This window comes from Erythrolamprus reginae, chromosome 2 (genome assembly GCF_031021105.1).
Source record: "Erythrolamprus reginae isolate rEryReg1 chromosome 2, rEryReg1.hap1, whole genome shotgun sequence".
NCBI lineage: Eukaryota > Metazoa > Chordata > Lepidosauria > Squamata > Dipsadidae > Erythrolamprus > Erythrolamprus reginae.
Genome location: NC_091951.1, coordinates 149,307,286 through 149,329,296, shown reverse-complemented (window position 1 = coordinate 149,329,296; position 22,011 = coordinate 149,307,286). Strand labels below are relative to the sequence as shown.

At 41.4% G+C, this 22,011-nt stretch overlaps 1 protein-coding gene across 3 annotated transcripts in view; it reads right to left on the bottom strand.

The window, feature by feature from the left end:
* RHBDF2 (rhomboid 5 homolog 2) overlaps positions 1–15,262 on the bottom strand; it is a 119,209-nt gene extending 103,947 nt beyond the window's left edge. The window contains exon 1 of one of the 3 annotated variants that reach the window (XR_011558072.1): positions 14,808–15,262. The gene's annotated coding sequence lies outside the window, so the exon portion shown is untranslated. Of the gene's footprint in view, positions 1–11,512; positions 11,580–14,807 lie in introns of those variants that run through there. The other 2 variants (XM_070739877.1, XM_070739878.1) reach the window with 2 other exon arrangements.
* Between the last annotated feature and the right edge of the window lie 6,749 nt (positions 15,263–22,011).

Below are 22,011 nucleotides of genomic sequence, written 5' to 3'. Positions count from 1 at the left end.
ATCAAGTTGGTTGGGGTGACTTCCAATGAGAAAGAGAACTTTTAAGATTTGCTTAGAGGAAGTTGAAATTTATATATAGCAAAGAAGAAGGAAACGTATTCTTCCTAGTGAATGCTGTGCAGCCAGAAAAAAAAAATATTCCATTCATTTGTAGCATGCTGATCAAAAACGTCGGCAGAATGTAAAGAATAATAACAATCAATAATATTAATAAATAATAATAATTAATAATAATAATAATAATAATAGCTGCTCTAGAACAAGCACTATAAACTAATACCATGAAAGCGAAGATACAAAAATCCACTGACAAACTGCAAACTTTGCAATGACAAAGTTGAAACTGATTCACATTTTAATATGTGAGTGCAGCAAAATTATGCAAACTGCTTACAAAGCTAGACATGACCGAGTTGCTAAATGAATCCATTGGTCATTATGTAAAAAATAAGACTTACCCCTTAAAAAATACGACTTACCCTTGTCCAAAAAATCATTGGAACATAAAGTGGAAAAGGTTGTCAAAAATGAAAGGGTGAAGTTCTTGTGGGACTTTCAAATACAGACAATCATTTGGAACACAATACGCCAAATATCAAATGGTCAAAAATCAAAGCTTACAATTTATTGATATTACTATACAAGGAGATGCCAGAATTGAAGAAAAAGAACTGGAAAAAATTACAAAATATTGCGACCTGGGCACTGAAACTACACAATTATGGATGAAACATGTAACAGTGATACCCACTGTCATCGGGCATCATGTCCAAGAATTTTACGAAATACACCAAGAAATTGCAGCTTCCTGCAATAATACCATTGGAACTGGAAAAAAACTGCGCTGCTTGGAACATCGTACATTTTAAGAAGATACTTAGTTGATACCTAGGATGCTGGCAGCAACAACCTACCTACCTACCTGTTAACCATCAATGCCAGTCAATGATATTTGTGATACATTTTTAAATGTTCAGTTAGCTGAGTTTTATTCATTTTCATCCTCATCATCTTGCATATTGCAGGTTAACAAATGCACTAATCTGCAAAACTGTTCTAGAAGTTCTTGTATAGGATACAGCAATAATATATGTATTACAAAAGTAGATTACAAGTCAGGTCATCTCCGAGTCTATGGAGAGGGGCGGCATACAAATCTAATAAATAAATAAATTGAAGTGGGGAAAAATAAAATAGACTTAGCATTTGCGATAAAGACGGAAAAGTTGATTCTTCTGTTATTGTCATTTAATGACCAACAGTCAACCAATACATAATTACTTTCAGTCTAGGAGGGGCAAAACTGCCTCAACTGATAAGTAGGTCAAAGTCTTGCCAAGCACAGCCACTTCAGCATAACAGCTGGAGATTAATTTTTCATCATAATTCTTTATTTCCTCCAGATCAAATGGAAACTATTCAACCTCCAGAAATTTGGCCACAATGAAAAGGGCACCTTGGGGGATGCAAAGGCTGTGATTAAGTTATACTGAAATTGTGATGTATAAATACAAACATTCCCTGTATGATAGAAGCCCTTGTTTTCTGCTTTTTTTTCTTTTTTCCAAGCCTGGGCCACAAATTTTAGTGGAAGAAAATCAATGAAAAGCAATTACAATACATGCTATATTAGAGTTACCCTCATGCTTAAAACTGCAGTTGTGAAGTAGTTTTCAAGCCATGAAATTAACAGGTTTAGACTTCCCAATGTTCTTCTTCAGTATTTGTCCCCTATAGGTTAGTGGACTTTTAACTTTCAGAATTCTGAAAAATGAACAGGAATGCTAGGAAATTTTAGAAGATGAAGTCCTTAGCAGGCTCTCAGGTTTGGAAAAATTCTTTAAACTCAACCTATTCATCTAAAGTAATCATTTCTCAGATATGTTCATTCTGATAAAGATACTTCAGCTTTTACAGAAATGTTATAGATGAGGGTTTCTTTCTGATGACAAGAAAATAAATTTTGAGTCTTGGACTGATAATGAGACATTAAAACAAAGCCTTCATTGCTTAAGTGTAATTATTTAAACAGAGGTATTATGTCAAGTAGCATTTTGTTTTATTGGAAAACCTATAAAGAGCAATTGAGTGAACTGAGTTTGTTTAGTTTTCAGAAGAGAAAGAGAGAGAGTGAAATGACTCTCTTCAGTTTAGTTCAATTCAATTCAATGCAAACCTTTATTGTCAGTGCACAGCATGTGTACAATGAGATTGGTTGAGCCTCCCTTAGTGCATCCGCTACACACAACACATTGCAACTCAGACAGAAAATCCCAAACCCAATAAGTCATATTAACAAACACACAGTCCTATTGCACCAATGTGAACTTGTTACACGTTGTACCAGCCCTGCAAGTCCATTGTACTACATAGTTATCATGTTATTTTGCATTTAGGAGTCTGACAGCTGACAGTTTATACATCATGTTAGGTTAGGCTAAGGGGAGTTGGGATTCTATATGGTTCAGCATGCTGGGGAAATCCAATCATTCAGTCCAATCCCTATGACAATCATTAAGTGTTGTACCTCATGATTCTTGATAAATGTATCTTTTCTTTTATGTACACTGAGAGCATATGCACCAAAGACACATTCCTTGAGTGTCCAATCACACTTGGCCAATAAAGAATTCTATTCTATTCCCTGCTCTAGGTTATTTATTAATAAGATCATTATGTTAATTCATAATACAGGGTATTTATTAAAGATAGAACATTACAGGACTATGTTATGTTAATTGAGGTTTAGATTTGTTTTACCATATTTATATCCAACCAGCTTTGTAGAAATGCTAGGCGACTTACATACAAACATGAGTCCTCTTATCAGTAAAATATCTTGCACCCCTTTTCACGGCAGCCTGAAAAAAGCTCTTTTGCCTGATTCTTCCCTAAGGGCTCAGGGTTACTAGCAGAATTCCACTGACTTGGTGAGGGTAGAAACATATTGACTTTTGTGGCCTTTACAAGCATGGCATAGGCCTAAACATAAGATTCACACCAGTGCTTAATTTTATTCACTCATTTAGCATATTAGGTGATGTCCGCATTCAAATAGAGGTAGTCCTCAATTTACAATCACAGTTGGGAACGGAACTTTCGCTGCTAAGTGAAATGATTCTTAAGTGAAGTGCACCCAATTTTAGAATAGAATAGAACAGAACAGGAAGAGACCTTGGAGGTCTTCTAGTCCAACCCCTTGCTCAGGCCAGAAACCTTACACCATACCAGACAGATAGTTGTCCAATCTCCTCTTTAAAACTTCCAGTGTTGGAGCATTTACACCTTCTGGAGGCAGGTTTTCAATCTGTTTTGTTAAGAATGTTCAGGGAATCATGTTGCTAATCAAATCTAGCTTTTCCTACTGACTTTGCATGTCGGTGATGTGATCCGGGGATGCTGCACCAATGTAAATAAACATTTACTGTGGCCAAACATCCTGATCCTGTTATCATGGGGATTCTACGATGGTTATAAGCAGAGGTGGGTTCCTCCTGGTTCACCCAAACCGGTAGCGACCCGCTAGTGATGTCATGCTGATGTCACAGAGCTGGTTCGGTCAGTGCCGGTCCATGGGTGACGCCATCTTTTTTTTTAAATTTAAAAAAAATTAGGGGGGATTTTTTGTTCTTCTGAGCATGCGCAGAAGCTGAGTTCCTGAGTTTTCTTCTTCTTACTGTGCATGTGGTCACCATCTTGTTTTCTGCTTTAAAAAAAAAACTTCCTTGGAGTTTTTGCCACTTCGCATGCTTCTTCTCTATTGACTGACTGCAGATCTCCATGTTTCAGACGGTAGCTCTGTTATCTCTTCTCAAGCAATACCAGGGACCTTGAAGATCAGGATTTATTTCATGTAAAGCATTTCCTCTGCTACTTATTTACAAACCTTCCCAAAGACTGTTTCGAAGAGCAAAAACATAGCCGTTATGCTGATTACAGTGAAGGTTATACTGAGGTATAATCAAGATTGACTGATTTATACTATCTGCTGAAATGCAGCTTCTATTGTAAATAATAGATTAGCCTTTCTCTGCAGGAAACAGAATCAAATGTATCCAGAAATAAGCAAGTCTTCAAAATGTTCCTAATTATTGGGAAACTAGATAAAGTATACACATGCAACAGCACTCAGATATTGATCCTAAAGCCCAGGCAAACTCTTGTAGATTAGACTACCCTTGAGATAAACAGCACAAAACCATCTAAGAGTCCATTGGAAGATAACACCAGCCCCTTAAATTGGAACATATTTGGTCCAGAAATATTTTGGTTGCAGATTCTATTCTAAATATAGTTTTGGACAATCATATTTTTATTATAATAGTCAAATATTCAGTTATGAGATATGGTATCAATATCAATATCCACAAAAGGCTGAAGCTAAAAGATCAGATTAAGTTGTTAAAAGGCATGTTGGCCACATGGCTTCTATGAAAAGCAGAGTTCAAATTGTATCATGCTCCTGAAAAGGAGTGCCACTAAACCCAGAGAAAGATATACCTCCCCATCCAGTCAGCAGATTTTTCTATCAACTATCAATTTTTCTATCCTTCAGATTAAATTCCAGCTTCTTTCTCTTCACCCTCCTCCCAGTTGTGTTGACTAGAACAACCCAAAGTAAAATACTCCCTTCCTAGGACAGGAAAAAAGAAAGAAACAGGAAATCTTTGCACATATAAGGTGGAAAACATTTGCTTATTAGAAGCAGAGCAATTCCTCCGATGAAATTCTGCAACTGCTTCAGCTTTAAAATGAATTCTTCAGCTGCCACCCAAACAAAACAAAATAGTTCCTTTGACCTAAGTTGCCCATATCTGCAGCCAAGGACTTTTATAGCTAGTGATAATTCTTTGGCATGCCCCATTGAATGCCTCCCAAACAGCCCTGGAAGAAGGAAAACCTTGGAAAGCAGGCTGGCCTCTGTGGCTCCCTACAACACAGGGGCGTACATATGTGCACTGGTGTGCCTTTCGTCCCCTGTCCAATTGTCTTTCCTTTCTCTCACTTATCATATATATTTTCTTTCTTTCATATATCCTCTCCTCTAAGTTCACTTTACCCTTATATATATTACTACATGTCTATTTTTCTTCCTATGTATTTGTGTATTGGACAAATGAATAAATACATAAAATAAATAAACAAACAAGGGAGCTAACTTGGATAGGATAGACCAAGAACCCTCCATAACACTATTGCAAGTGATGTTGGAGGAAAAAGAAGGAATGACCAAATTGCCTTCCCTTTTCTTTCTTCAAGGTGTCTCTGGAGGGGGGTGGGGAGCTGTAATGACAGTACCAGATCTGATCCAAACAGCTACTACATGACAACAGAGAGATAGAGAAAACAGTGGTGTCTTCACAACTATCTTGCTTCTGGTACCCCAGATTTGAAAGTCCTACCTATTGGAGAGACATGAAGACTTTCTGTTCAGGAAATTCCAATGTTTTCATCCAAGGATGAGTTTAGATAACTGAGGACAAACAATATCAAACATTTGTTATCAGTCTGGATTTTGTAATGCCTTTTGACTTTTAAGTCATAATCCTAAATTAGATTCTACCTTGAAATTCTTACATCATTACTGCAAGTGGTAGGTGATGTATGACCATCATCTAGCCCCAATCCCTACTGTGAGAAAACGTCAAAGAGACCAGAGTGTGAACTAGCTCTGAAGAATATATCTCAGTGTTGTAGAAAACCATCTATAATTTATACTGAGGGAGTAACTAGGATGAAACTCCTTGTTAAGGCCGAGTACTTTTTTCTCCACTTTTTCTTTAAAAGAGGCACACTGTAATCATTTTCCCTAGGCAAAATACTGTATATAGCTCAACTAAACTAATCCCAAAGCAACTTATTTTCACTAGTTGATCTCCACAACTATTCTAAGTCAGCAGGTTTCCCCACACTAAGGCAAAACTGTTCTTTCAGAAGAGCAATGATAGGAAATGATATCAGAGTTAAACTAGTATCCTGGTTTATCCATAGTTAACACTATGTTCATCCTGGAGACTACGGTTACTAACTGTATGCAGTGAAGGGCTACCAAAATTTTTACTACCACACTGTGGGTGTGGCTTATGCAGGACGCCCTGCCTTTTCTTTCAACAACTTTCAGTGCAAATTGGGTGCTCTGGGGTGGAGCTCCATTTTCGCTACCCCACTGCGTTCCCCTCCATCCGGGCAGTAGCCCACCCCTGACACAGGCACATAAAAATATACATTATCTACTATATAAGCTCTATGTGTATGTATACAGACACACGCACGCACAGCTCTTCTAAAATTATACACATTCAACCTCATTTACTGCAATAGAAAAAACATACCCAGAGCCCAGAAGGGGGAAAAAAATAAAAAAAAAATTTCTACCGGTGCTGCACACCTGACCAATTTTTTTCTATCGGTACTGCGTACCTGACCGTACCCATAGGAGCCCATCACTGTATGTCTCTGATGCCAGAGATCTTTAAGACTTAGCTTGAAGTTCAAAACATTCCCTGAACAGCTAGATTCAACAGACCCAAATTCCATCCAGATTGTGCCCTAAAATAGCCTCTAAATAAATCACATAGCTGTTTCATGTCATTCCTTTGCTGAATCTTTTCTGGATAAAATGCTATTTTACTCTGCCTCTATTTGTGTGTTGCCCATGTTTTATGAAACTAAGATATTTTGTGTAGTTGAACATGACATGCATATAGCCCTGTTTTCTGCTGGGCTAATTCTGTTTCAGTAAAGACTGAAAAAAATTATCACCTGGATCAGGAGTCGGTTCCGACCAGATTGCCTGAACCGGCAGAGATCCACTAGCAACGTCACAATGGCATCACCGAGAGCCTCAGTGGTGCAGTGGTTAGAGTGCAGTATTGCAAACTACTTCTGCTGATTACCAGCTGCCAGCAGTTTGGGAGATCGAATCTCAATAGGCTCAAGGTTAACTTAGCCTTCCATTCTTCTAAGGTGGGTAAAATGAGGATTCAGATTGTTGGGGGCAATATGCTAACTCTCTGTAAACCGTTTAGAGAGGGCTGTAAAGCACTGTGAAGTGGTATATAAGTCTATAATGCTATTGCTATCGTGGATCTGTTTTGGTCAGTGCCGGTCCATGTGTGCTGCCATCTTTTTTGGGGAATTTTTTTACTGTTTGGACATTTTTTCCTCTGCTGCTACTTGAAAAAGTGCCCTCCCACCTGCCCCAGGATTTATATTTACCTTTATTCCTTCACCCGAAACACAACTGATTAGCTTCTCAGCTGTGTTTCGGGCTGAATATAGTTACTGAACATGTGCGGAAGCAGAACTGCACGAGAGGAAACTTTGCAATGCAAATTGGTGGCAAAGGTAAGTGGAACCCACACCTGACCTGGACTGTCCTATATTCTTTTCACCTATTATTGAAAATGGTAATACTGTACCTAACTTCTAGATTTAAAGCAAGACTGGGAAGCCTGAGGATTAATTACTAGCCCACAACTCTCTCTTTTTTTGTAATCCTATACAGTGGTACCGCTACCTAATAATGCCTCTACTTACAAACTTTTCCAGATAAGAACCAGGTGTCCATGATTTTCTTGCCTCTTCTCAAGAACCATTTTCCACTTACAAAGCCTACGAAAGTGTAACTGGAAAAGGCGGGGAGAAGCTTCCACGGGGCCTCTCTAGGAATCTCCTGGGAGGAAACAGGGCTGGAAAAGGTGGGGAGAAGCCTCCATGGGGCCTCTCTGGGAATCTCCTGGGAGGAAACAGGGCCTTCACCCTCCCTGTGGTTTCCCCAATCGCACACATTATTTGCTTTTACCTTGATTCCTATGGGAAAAATCGCTTCTTCTTACAAACTTTTCTACTTAAGAACCTGGTCACGGAACGAATTACGTTTGTAAGTAGAGACACCACTGTATGTAACTTCTAGATTTAAAGCAAAATTGGGCAGCCCGAAGGTCAGATTACCAACTAGCCCACAACTCTCTCTTTTTGTAATCCTATATTCTCATAACAATAAATCCCCAAAAACAGTTTCCTGACAATCTGAGATGGAAAATGTACAACATCCGTAATACAGTAAAGTCTCCGTTTAGCAGAACCCCATGCTACAGGCCTCACATTTAACAGACCCAATTTCTATCCTAACTGTGCCCTAAAGTAATGGATGAGTCAGTAGTCTGGATCAGGCAGTTCAATTGATGTAATTTTACAGCACCCCCTAGCAAGTTACATCATTTATTTAATGACCTCAGTATGCAAATGGATGCAAATATATTTGCACCAATTTATAAAATGTACATTAAAAGAAACCCCCTCTGGGCTGAGTTTAAATCAGTGCCATATTCTTGCTGAGTAGTCAAGATTTACACAAGGGGTTCTTTATCATTCCCCCACACTGGCATGTGGGAATGTGGCCAGCCAATCCAGCCTTAGCTTCTCCCCGTACCTCATATTCAGGAATACAATAATAATTCACATTATCTAAATTTCATGAGTTGCTGAACCTTAATACCACATTATGCTTTCAATATCCATCATTTAGAATTTTTTGGAACTTATTAGAATGAGCTATTAAGCTGACCAGCAAGCTGTTTTGAGGCTTTTTCCTGTGTCACGGGAGGAGAAGAAACATGATATCTGAAAAGTCATCAAGTAATCATCATCAACTCACTGCCTTACTTCATCATGCTTTATTTATTTGGCTAATTGAGACACAATGAATTTGTCTCTAGTACAGAACCACTCAATGTACTTTTGAAACAATTTAATTTAATTTAATTTAATTTATAGTATCTCTATGCCGCCCCACTCCTGAAGGACTCTGGGCTAATAGAATAGGATATAGAAACTACATTTAAAAACATCATAAAAGATTAAAAAACACTTGAAAAATCACATACATACCGTACATATCAATCAGGCCGGACCTCGCAATTGCGAGACAAATGACCCCAAGCCTGCTGGAACAGCCAGGTCTTCAATGCTTTCTGGAAGGTCAATAGCGTGGGGGCAGACTGGATCTCAGGAGGAAGTTGGTTCCAGAGAGCCGGGGCAGCCGCAGAGAAGGCCCTTTCCTGCGGGCCCGCCAGCTAACACTGTTTAGCTGATGGGACCTGGAGAAGACCAACTCTGTGGGATCTTATCGGTCGCTGGGAACTATGAGGTAGAAGGCGGTCTCTGAGCCAGGTAGGGCTTTAAAGGTAATAACCAACATTTGAATTGAGCCCGGAGAGTAGTAGGCAGCCAGTGCAGTTCACGGAGGATTGGTGCAATGTGAATGTACCTGGGTGCATCCACAACCACTCACGCAGCTGCATTCTGCACCAATTGTAGTCTCTGAACACTCTTCAGGGTTGCCCCATGTACAGTGCATTGCAATAATCCAACTGTGAGGTGATAAGGGCATGAGTGACTGTGAAGAGAGCCTCCTGATCCAAGTAGGGTTGCAATTGGTGCATCAGACGAACCAGTGAAAAGGTCCCCCTAGCCACAGCTGTTAGATGTTGGTCTAATCTTAGCTGTGGATCTAGGAGGACACCCACTCATACCAAGCTGAGGATTATATCTGAGTCCCCATCTGCTTCTGTTTACATACTCAGAAGAGGGGGCTCCATTCTTTGCCTCCGGCTCACTCATTCTCCCTGAAACTCAGTCACTCCCAATCCATCCCGACACTCTTCACACACACACACACACACACAAGCATCCCCCCAAGATAGAACCACTGTATAAATTAAAACAGGATGATAAAACAGGATAATTAAGTCCGCATTACAGCTGCAAACTTAGGTGGCTTGAAAGGATAGTCTATAGGGAAGTGAATTATCAGAAAGAAGACACCACCTTGATATGAACTGTCGTTAGGACCCATAATTGTGGCTTGCCAATGAAACATTTCCTTTTCAACAGGGCCTGCAGAATAATGAACTAGTTTCCTCCAGTGGTGGTGGTGGTGGAAACAAACAAACAGGCTCTGCAACAAGCAAATACAGTGGTACCTCGAGATACGAGTTTAATTCGTTCCGGACCTGGGCTCTTAAGTCGAGCAGCTCTTATCTCGAACGACTTTTCCCCATAGGAATTAATGTAAATAATTTTAATTGGTTCCAGCCCTCAAAAAACTCACAAAGTTAGTCTAAATTATGCAGAAAGACATGTTTTTAATGAAGAAATGTACATGTACATATAAATGAATAATGAAGTTTCTTTCACTTAACTTGTAAACTTTCTTAAACTTTTAAATTTACATATGTTCAACTTCTCTGCCACCCAATCCTGTAGGACAGAGGTCCCCAACCCTTTTTGCACCAGGGACCGGCTTTAAGCGATCAAGAGAGGAATGGGTGAATGAATGGACGGAGGGTGGGAAGGAAGGAAGGAAAGAGGGAAGGGACAGGAACAGAGGAAGGAAGCAAGGAAACTTATGAAAGGGGAGAGTAAGAGAGGAATGAGTGAAGGGAGGGAGGGAGGGAAGAAGGTGGGAAGGAGAAAGAAAAGAAGAAATAGAGGAAGGGAAGGTAAAAGAGAGAAAGAAAAAGAGCAAGAAAGAAAGAAAGAAAGAAAGAAAGAAAGGGGGAAGGGACAGGAACAGAGGAAGGAAGCAAGGAAACTTATGAAAGGGGAGAGTAAGAGAGGAATGAGTGAAGGGAGGGAGGGAAGAAGGTGGGAAGGAGAAAGAAAAGAAGAAATAGAGGAAGGGAAGGTAAAAGAAAGAAAGAAAAAGAGCAAGAAAGAAAGCTGCAAGCACCCCCCCCCCGAGCCCCCCAGGCCAGCTGCAACCTTTTAAAACACGCGCGCCGCTTCGCAGCTGTCTCCTGAAGCCGAACGCGGAAGTTAGCGTTTGGCTTCAGGAGACAGCTCCTTGGCGCTTGTATCTCGAATTTGGGCTTGTAAGTAGAACAAAAATATCTCTCCCCTCCCAGCTCTTATCTCGAGTTGCTCTTAAGTAGAGCAGCTCTTATGTCGGGGTTCCACTGTAGTTCTTTTTGTGTTTCTTCTTCAATTTTTCTACAAGCCTCCTTATGGGTTACTTGGAGTCCGCCAAAATCCACAAGCTGCTCCTGGGTTACTCCGAAGTTGCTTAGGGAAGGGGGGGGGGAGGTCGCGGACATGCCACCGATAACACAAGGGACAAAGCTTCTCTGCTCATCCGCTGGCTCCCAGCTTGTAAAAGAAGCCAGGTTTAGTGGTGTCGGCAGAGAGCTGCCTACCAGGTCTAAAACAAATGACCCTCTGAAGCCGTTCCTGCAGCCTGCAGTTTGATGGAGCCTTGCGGGTTGCAGACTTGATTCAAGAGCTCCCCGAAGGACAAGACTGGCACCAGCAATGCTTGTGACGGGGGAAATGAGGATGAAATTGTAAACCAGACTTTCTTCCTTCGGCTGCTGCTCAGTGGCGGAAACTTGATACAAGCAAGGTGGGAGAAGAGAGGCAGGTAACCTGATAACCTCCTCATTCAGTGTTTAAGTTGATTTTTTTAAAAAAAGTCATTGAAGTTGGTTAAGAAGAGAATGGGATAACTTACTGTCTGTTTGAAAGGTTTGAAAATTTCAAAATGTTGGTTTCTTCAAACTTGAACAGATTGCAGCCCCTCCCTTCCCAGCTTTCGGCATGCAGATAGCATGGGAGTTCAACTCCTAAAGGCGTTTGCAGGCTTACAGATGTATTGGAAGGTTCCGAGAGGAAGTTCAGGAACTTTGGGGTTCTTCTGCCCCAGTCACAGGTATATAAGCAATATTAAAGTGTACAGCCCCAAAAAGGGTAATTAAAAATATAAAAGGGAAAAATAATACCACAGCCACACCTTAAGGGTTATAACACACACACACACACACACACACACACACGCATTAGACAAAAAAACCCTTAGTATTTTGTCAGCTACAAGAATTAGATGTTTAACTGGGTGATGGGCATAAAGAAAAAAAGCTGTTGCTATTTTAGCTCCACAGCTTTCTTTTCTCTTTCTTCTATTCCAGGAGTTCATTTCCTAGTACTGTAAGGCTTCTCCGTGGCTAACCCATTTAAAGGGGAAAAAAGGGGGAAGGCGGCTTATACTAACCAGACAATTTTGTTATTCTAATGTTAAAAGTCTCACTGATGGAAGTGTGATGTGGGATTCCAAGTGGTGTGACATAAAAGAACATCTATACGCCCATCCCATAAATATGTCCCATTTCATACCCAAAGAGGCAAGTTCATAATGACCTTGTGAATTTTGTATAAAGCGAGTTCATAATTTATTATCATTTTATTATTTATTTATTATTTGGATTTCTAGGCCGCCCTTCTCCGTAGACTCAGGGCGGCTTACCACAGAAAATTTCTCTGTCTAGTGATGCTCATAGGCCATTATAAAATAAAATCTTCCTTTGGGCTATGAACCTCTCACAGAACAGGTTCATTCTCTCCCCTGCCCCCCCATTCTCCTCCCAAAGTTTGAACTGCCTGAATCCATATTTTCTCTTTTTAATTAGTTAATTTTGGTATTTTTCCAACACCAGTTTCCACTGGAAGAGAGGAATTCCGCCATTTTGGCAATATAGTCCTTTCTTGTTATAGCCCTATATATCCATTTTATATTTATAGTTCAATCTCCTCTAGGGTGCAATAATAACGCCTCGTTTCCTTGAATTGAACTCAGCCCCTTAAATCAGCAGAAAACATTGACGCCATTCAGAAAATCACGATAAACTAGCATGCAGCTTAACATGTGAAGCAGGTGCTGTTGGAGACATTCTCAAAATGGATATGACTGGGGGGAAATGTGGCCCTTTGCTTGTACCAACAAGTACATTTGCAATTGGCCACCAAATAACTGCACCTGTAATGAGAGAGCCAGCATTTCCTCAACAACAAGAATCCTGTTAACTAAAATCATGAATAAATTACAAACTTACTTTAGATATAGATCTCCTTGAATCAGTTTGCAGGTATTTTTAGCCCTGAATAAGCCACAGATAATTTAATCAGCCTTGAGTTTCAGTGTTTTAAGCAGGAAAAAATAAGTGGTTTCAATTCACATTGTACGATTTACAGTATACAGTATAACCTTTTGCTTATCAGGGCCTATATCATATTTCCCTAGCTCTAAAGCTATGTTTGTACAACACACTATAAATCAAGGGTAACAAATTAGCACTGCATTTTAACACAACATGCAGTGACCAAACAGACTACATTATGAATTCACAAAGTGGATTGTATATTTTTGCCCAGCAATTATGGTTGGTGATCTTTTGTTATATGGTGTTATACAAATTATTCTAGATGTCCCCTGTATTTAAGGTTGCATTTTCTTCTGAGCTGAGGTTTTTAGTTTTAGTAATGTTTTTACTAAATAGTTTTAGTAAAAAAAAATTGCATTATTTTCCTGTGAAAGATAGGGCAGTTGGAACTGTAATGTAAATAAAATTTAAAAGCACAAAATGTTAGATAACAGCTATATGAAGTACATAATAGGCACTTTAACAATGGGATGGCAGCCTAGAATATTACATCACTGTCCCCTCTATACAGTGAAGACTTTGTTCCATGCATTCGCTTGAAAAATACTGGCAGACAACCTAAAGTACTTTACTACAGCATTTTTTTCACTTGTAGCAACCTCCAAAAATTAAATGTGTTGGCTTGCTGTATCTAAAACAGCTGGATAAATGCTACCCAAGTTTGCTAAATGCAGACCCAAATTAGTCTGATACCACAATCACCATGCATATTTTGATGGGTCTCATCCTGAAGACACTCATAGTTCCACACATTTAATTCACCTACAGCTTCACTAAAAGGTGAAATATTGAAGGGGAAAATATAATCACCAACAAAGGACCTCAAGAACTCTTGAGGTCAGTCAAATATGTAAACTATGAAATCTGGAGTCCTTTGCACCCTGACAGAATTAAACTCCTTTGAAATCAACTTTACTTAAAGGGTGAGTAAATACTGTAGCAATTTTTCAGCTCATTACAAACTATTTTCATCAACTGAAGGAAGCTGCATTCTTACCAGAACTTAGGAAAAAGGAGGGGGGGGGGGGCAAAAACACCAGTGGACAAAATCTACAGATGACTCACTGGGATGGAAAACTGGGTTGGGGAATAGAAAAAAACTAACCACTACAAAACTGAACTTACAAGGAACTGGAAAGCGACCAAAACCTATGTTGCAATATTGTAAGTCTTACCGGTATCTGCAATAGCGGGTTTTCCCAGAAAGGCGGCGAAATTTATGCTCATGGACAGAAGTCTTATGAGGGAGGAAGAGGGGAGGGAGAATTTGGGGCGCAGAGCAGCCTTGGCCCACACTCTGCATGAGGATGATGGGCATTGTAGTTTAATGCGGTTAGGGGAGGGAGGCTTTGGGGCGCAGAGCAGCTTTGGCTCACACTCTGGAAGAGGATGATGGGCCTTGTAATTTAACACCGCGAGGGGAGAGAGGTGTCGGGGCACAGAGCAGCCTTGACTCAACACTCTGGATGAGGATGATGGGCGTTGTAGTTTAACACGGCGAAGGGAGGGGGGCGTTGAGGCGCCGCGCAGCCTTGACCCTACACTACATGAGGATGATGGGCGTTGTAGTTTAACGCGGTTAGGGAAGGGAGGCTTTGGGGCGCAGAGCAGCCTTGGCCCACAGTCTGGATGAGGATGATGGGCGTTGTAGTTTAACGCGGCGAGAGGATAACAGGCTTGCGTGCGGGTCGGGAACAAACGAAAAGGCAAGTAAAGCGGAGTCTCGCGAAAGTGAGCGGGAGAAAAGCACGCGAATAACCCAGCGCCGTCGGCAGGAAGAAGGCAAAAAAAAAAATCAAACCGGAGACTTACCGACACTTTCCAGCGCTCGGGAGAAGTGAATTTCCCTTTTTTGCCGGCGCGCTTCACGCCGACGGTCCGGAGACCGAAGTCGTGGTGGCTCAGCCGCTTCTCCTCTCTCTTCGATCCACTCCCGGGCTTTTGCCCGCTCCAAGATCCACAGCTCGCAGCAACAACAGCAGCAGCCCCGGTTGTAAAGCGTGTCGCCGGTCGGAGGGGGCGTGAACGCGAACGGATCAAACCAACCCGGTCGCGCTGAACTTGTCAAATAAGGAAGCGCCCGAGCGGGAGGAGAAGGAACCCACGGAGACCGACGCACGAGGTCGCAGCAGTCGTCCGGGCCAAACTCAGGAGCGCCCGCCTCACCCTTCCTTTGCTTATCTCCCGCCCGCAGCAAAGGGAGAGAAAAAAAAGCCCGACCGCACAGCGGCCACTGAAACAGGAAGACTCCAACGCTCTACCTGGGAAACTAACGAGGGGTGGAGTCTCGTCCCCATAGGCGGAGGCAAAGAGGGCGGGGCACCCCTGGCTCGAATGAGGCAGGTGGAGGACCCGAGGCGGGCGTGGGGGAGTCACTTCCTTTTCTCGAAAGCGGGGGCGTCGGGGTGGCATCTCCGGCCCTGTTCTCACTGTGAGGAAGTTTCTCCTTAATTCCAGGTTGCTTCTATTTATTTATTTATTTTATTTATTTATTTTGGCCAATACACAATGAGGATTTTAGTGGATATACACATAGTAAAATACATAATGAAGGTTATAGAGGATATACTCATAGTAAAATATATGTAAGAAAGAAGATATAGGAATAGAACATATCAATGAAAGAATAGAAGAAGAGATATAGGAATAGAAGAAAGGTATAGGAGATATAGGAGAGCAATAGGACAGGGGACAGAAGGCACTCCAGTGCACTTGTACTTGCCTCTGATTAGTTTCAAGTCAGTCTTTCCCAATCTGTCACCAGCTGTAATTCTGGAGAAAGTCATCCAGGTCAGGGTTGTCCCAAAGGGGCTTTTCTTTTCTTCAAGAGGCAACTGGACTTTTCTTGGTTTTTCTTTGAAGACCTTTCGCCTCTCATCCCAGAAGCTTCCTCACCTCTTCTTTCTACCATCCGGTAAGAGCTGAAGTAGCTTCTTGGATGGGAAGTGAAAGAAAAAAAACCCACAGAAAGCCCAGTTGCCTCATGAAAAAAGCACCACCTTTGGGACTATTGGGATAAAAGGGAATCGCTTCAACTGGGTTCATCCTTAAGTAGATCTGTGAAAAATTATGCTCAAAGGGCAACTTTCTTGGTTGCTACCATGCTTCTCATGCGCCGCATTCGGCATACAGATACTTGCCACCAGTAGTGGGTTGCTACTGGTACGGTAGAGCAGTGTTTCCCAACCTGGCAACTTGAAGATATTTGGACTTCAACTCCCAGAATTCCACAGACAGCAAATGCTGGCTGGCGAAGTCTGGGAGTTGAAGTCCAGATATCTTCAAGTTGCCAAGGTTGGGAAACACTGTGGTAGAGGTTGGCGCACCAAAAGTGCATGGTGCACTGTGTGCACAGCTTCAGTTCTCATGCATGTGTGCATGCACATACCAGTGTGTTTTCGCTTCGTGTTCATGTGCAGAAGCAAAATCTCGGAACACGCATGGGAGATTTTGGCAATTCTTTGCTTCTGTGCTTGCCAAAATCTCGCACATCTGTGCATCCCCTTTTGAGATTTCAGCGCATTTCTGCTTCCTGCACATGTGTAGAAGCAAAAACATGCTGGGAAGCACATGGACACACACAAGAGAAGAGAAGCTGTGCATGGAGCGCACTGGTAGCAACGGTAATGGCAATCCGCCCTGGTCGCCACCCAATACGGACAATTAACCAAATTTGTGCTGTCCCCAGAGACAGAGATAGTTGGACTGTATTTAGGCATGTTTCTTTAAGATATTGCATTAGGGGAAATGTAGTAAAATTGCACTCTGGGTAATGTAGTTTTACATGTGACCACATTTGTGTATTCCTATTGGCTCTGACTTGGGATGAGGGGTAATTGGAGAGAACATTCCAGCAGGTCTTTTGTGTTCACTCACTAAGCCAGCCAGCATGTAGATGCTACACCCAGAGCTGGGGTCAATTCAACCTCTTTTTACCTGCACAATGGGAAAGATTATACTGCAGAAGAATCGCATCATAACTGTGAGTTACTGTGAGAATGCCTGTAATAAAATGATCTGTGATACCTTATTGTGCTGAGTTATCTGACTGGGAAAAGTTGAGCTTATACCAGAACAAAGTTACTCCAGTCAGTCAATCAGAATAGAACTGGAAGGGACCTTGGAGATCTTCTAGCCCAGCCCCCTGCTCAAGCAGGAGTCCCTACCATTTCAGACGATTGGCTGTCCAGTCTCTTCTATGTTTCTATGTTTCTTAAAAACCTCCAATGATGGAGCACCCACAACATCTGGAGGCAAGCCGCTCCACTGGCTAATTGCTCTCAATGTTGGGAAGTTTGTCCTTAATTCCAGGTTGCTTCTTTCTCTGATTTGTTTCCATTAGTTTCAAGTCAGTCTTTCCCATTCTGCCACCAGCTGTAATTCTGAACCACTACATTCTTTACAACCTGGATTGGGAATTGGGAGCTTTATATTTCGCATACAATCTTTCCTCAAGGATATAGAACAGGGACGGCAAACCTTTTTTCCCTCAGGGGTTGAAAGTGTGTGCAGGCTAACACGCATGCACATGCCCAGACCCATAATTCAATGCCCCCCATGCACCATGTGCCCCTGTGCAAGCGTGTGTGGCACCCACCCACCCACTGCGTTTCCCCATTTTGGGCCGAGCAGGCCTCCCTGAAGCTTCCAGAGGCTAGAAACTGCCTGTTTCTCTGGTGAGCTTGGTAGGACAGCTTTTCGCCCTCCCCAGGCTCCAGAGGCTTTTTTAGAGCCTGGGGAGGGTGAAAACCCCCTCCCCTGCATCTCCCAGGGGCCCTCTAGAGGCCAGAAACACCCTCCGTGTGAGCCCTGTGCTTACCTGCCATCCAAAACAGAGCACATGGGAGACTCCTGGGAGCATAGTTCCCTCTAAGCTGAGCAGTGAGCAATCGCTCACTTAAAAATCATCATCAACTCAGAGTTTTCCAAACCTGCCTAGAAGCCGAGAGGGAAAGAGTGAGAGGGAAGGAGAGAGAGAGGAAGAGGGGAAGAGAGAGAAACAGATAGAAAAAAGAGAGGAAGGAAAAGAGAAAGAAAAAGAATGGGAGTCAGGAAGAGAGAAAGAAAATCAAAATCTAGTTTGAAACTAGCTCAACTATTTAAGTGGCATTTTGATATTGATAGAGTTGCCCTATTATGAGCTCACTGTTATAGACACACAGTACAGTATTTTATTTTGAAATTCTCTGAGGCAAAACAGGGTGGGTTTTTTATTTATTTGTTTGTTTGTTTGTTTGTTTATTTATTATTTCTGTGCCGCCCAGTCCCGAAGGGACTGCCGCTCAGACACTATACTTTTCCGCCCACCCCCCAAAAAAATTAGAGGGAACACTGCCTGGGAGAGGAAGGGATGGCATGAGTGGAGCCAGACGAATAAGGCAACAGTTCATGTGCCACCTGTGGCACGCATGCCACAGGTTTGCCATCATGGATATAAGGTAACTGGATTTACTTCTGAATGAATGTTGGGGAGGCAGGCATTATCCAATTGATGTTGTTGTTAAGGTTCAGTTCTGGTCCCACGTCTGCTTGGTGACACTGGGCCAGTCCTCCTCTCTCAGCCGTAGGAAAGAGACCACTTCCAAAAAACCTTGCCAAGAAAAGGGATTGAAATTTAGAGTGTTGTAGATGTCCGTTTTCTTATAATAACATTTAGGATTCTCCTAATAGTATACTTTAAGTCTAAGTGCTAGTGCTAATACTAGTGTTCCTGTCTTGCTAAAAAACCTCTGAGGTCTTTTCCAGCTGTGTTCTATGCTTTATAAATGAAAAACACACATATTGCAAGTAGGTTATTTCTCTCACCTATGAAATGAAAACCCTTGCAGTTTTATATCGTTTTAAGTCATGCTTTTAGTAATTGGTGAAAAGTTAGAAACTTTGCTAAACTTTTGACTCATAAATGAACTTTTGGCCCAATTAGATCAAAGCTTTTTCCTCTTTTTTGCAATTAAAGACTTCCCATACCAGGCAAAATAACCCTGTCGTTTCAATCATTCTTATAGGGGTGCCGAAGCTAAGCAAGGTTATTTCTGGTTAGCATTTGAATGGCCATTGCCTAGAACTCCTGGGCTATTGGCTAAACCTTTCCCCCCCCTGTCTTTGAGCCAGTTTTGACTTCTGGTGCCTGCCTGGACATGTTCCTGCACTTTATTTGGCAAGATTATAAATGTGAGTTGCCATTATCTTCATGCCAGGACTGAGAGAGACTGACTGGCCTAAGGCAGGACCAAAATTCAGTCTATCAGTTTCTAGCCAGGTGCCATAATAACCATTATACCACAATCTTGGCTAGATTGGAAAGTGGAAAAAACATTCTGAACAAACCACTTTCACAACATTGCTTGGAAAACAGCATGGGAACAACACAACTTAAGGTGTCTACTTTTCTTCTGCAGATTCCTCTTGGTCTCTGGTTATAAAGCTTTCATCTGCCACTCGGTGTTATATGCAAAATGTCTTTAAGTTCTGTTAGTTATTTACCAGTTCATACTGTTACATTTATGTGCAGATGAGAATTTTTATTTATTATTATTTTATTTATTGGATTTGTATGCTGCCCCTCTCCGCAGACTCGGGGCGGCTAACAACAGTAAATATACACCTTTAGGCAATACAGTGTCCTTGTTTCTGTCTAGTGTGTAAGTAGCAGCCTGGGTTAAAAGCAGAGAAGTGTTAAGTTTCAAGGGGAAGTAATCGACAAGGAAAAAAAAATACTGTTGCAAACATAGCTGTAAATGTGGTCAGGAACAAGCTAGGCTTAGCAAGCCAAATTTAGCATGATGTACAAACATCAGATTCTGACTTCATCCACCAAAAAGGGGGAAAAAAGGAAAAAAGAAAAAAAGGACTCTGACACTGTAAACAAATAAAACAAGTTACACCTTTGATCTGCCTTTTCCTTGAGCAGGAGGGAGCCATAGATACATGTTACCCTACGTGTGGGGAATTAGGCCATGGTTGGGCTCATTGGAAGCAGCACTTGTGAGAGGTTAGCAGGTGTTTTGCCACTAAAGCAGCGTTAAGGCTGGTATAGGTTATATGTTGCTGTGAAACCCCAGGATGGCATGCAAATTCTATTTGTCAATTTTAAATAAAATTCTGTGTGACTCACAACATCGCTTTTTGCCACAGTTGTTAAAAATCACCATGTTTTGGTTTTCACACTTCTAATTGACAAAAGCTGCAGCCTTATCACAGAGAAAAAGAAATACCACCCCATTTTTTTCACCCAAACCAGGAAAAATCACATGTTCCTTCATGTATGGGCCTGGCCTGGCCTATTAGCATCATCTGTTTCCTCACTTCATTTCTCCGTTGTCCTCAATTTAGCATGCCTACCAACCACCAAAACATTGCCCAATTTGGGTTAAATGTGACCTGAAAATGCAACCCCTGCTGTGTTTTCACACCATTCCACATAATGTTGCATCCGGCCCAGCTAGTTTTACCTTGTTCAACAAATCATGGTTGAAATCTAGGTGGCTTAATGCAAAATATCAACCCAACCCCTATCTCTCAGGCAATCTGTTTAATTTCTTTGGCAGCAAAAGACGCCACTGAAATTCTGCTTATTTTAGCTACAATAAAAAGTTTGACTTGACAGTTTAAAAATTTCCAAGGTAATTCTTTCTTAAGACACCCAATTGAGATGTTCAAATTTTTTTTTAAAAAAAGGATTTCTTGGAGAACACAATTTCAGGATTACTTCTCTAGTAGTAAAGAGAGCAAGAGGGAATTATAATCAAATGGCTGGCAGGCTGTTGGTTATATAAAAAGAGATAAATCTTGCTGGGAAAGAAATACTTTCTGTTTCACGAAGTTCACATTGATTAGATTTAGCTTTCCTCATTTTTATTTTTAAAGAATTGGATAATTTCCTCTGTCTCTTCTTATACAGTTCATGGTGATGTATAGGGCACTGCAGCAGCTACTCTATCAGCTTACAATAGCCCCATGAAGTATTCTGGGCATTTTAAACCTAAAAAACTCATTCACCACCAGTTTTCCCCCCATTATGCGCAGCTGTTAAAGAAAGCTTCACAATATATGGTCTCATCCAAACCCAAATAGCTTCCATTCTGGATTTCCTGAAGCTGGAATTTGTCACCAAGACAAACTCTACTCATCAACTGAGCTTTTCAATGACCGTGTGTGTTGTGTGTGAACCCAGCCAATGGGTGCTTACAGAAAAGGATTTTGATATGCAATCATTCTGCTTCAATCATGTGCTTTTATATAGTGTACACAGCAGCCTCTCTGTTGTTTTGGCCCTCACCCTGACAGTTTGGGAGACTAAATGGCCCTCCCTTTCATTACACCGTAAAAGGAGAGCTTGTGTTGCTCTTAGTGAGCCCTATTCAATCTGCTGCCAATATAGCAATCCAACCTTTATTGAGACTATGCCTGCTATGGAACTTTTATGAGTGTGGCATCTCTCTGGTATTTATTAAAGGAGCCAGACATATTTTAGAAGTTTGGATGGCCCAAGCACTTACGATATAAAAATGTGTGGTCAGCAAGGTTAACTGGCTTCAAAATGAGTGTGTCTTGATGATCTAAGCCCTATTATTTTTTACATGTGTGCAATGTGTGTATGTGAAAAGGGGGCATGGGTTTGATTATCTAGTCACATCTGCCATTTTAAAGACAGATAGCTTTGAATACTACTGTATATATGACAAAGTAATTAAAATGCTGGATTAGGGCCAGGTATCTTCCAATCTCCATTCTGCTCTATAGAATAGAATAGAATAGAATAGAATAGAATGGTCAAGTGTGATTGGACACACAAATAATTTGTCTTTGGTGCATATGCTCTCAGTGTACATAAAAGAAAATATAGATTTGTCAAGAAAGATGAGATACAACCAATGAAGGGCTACCAAAATTTTTACTACCACATTGTGGGTGTGGCTTATGCAGAACACCCTGCATTTTCTTTCAACATCTTTCAGTGCAAATTGGGTGTTCTGGGGTGAAGCTCCATTTTCGCTACCCCACTGTTTTCCCCCTC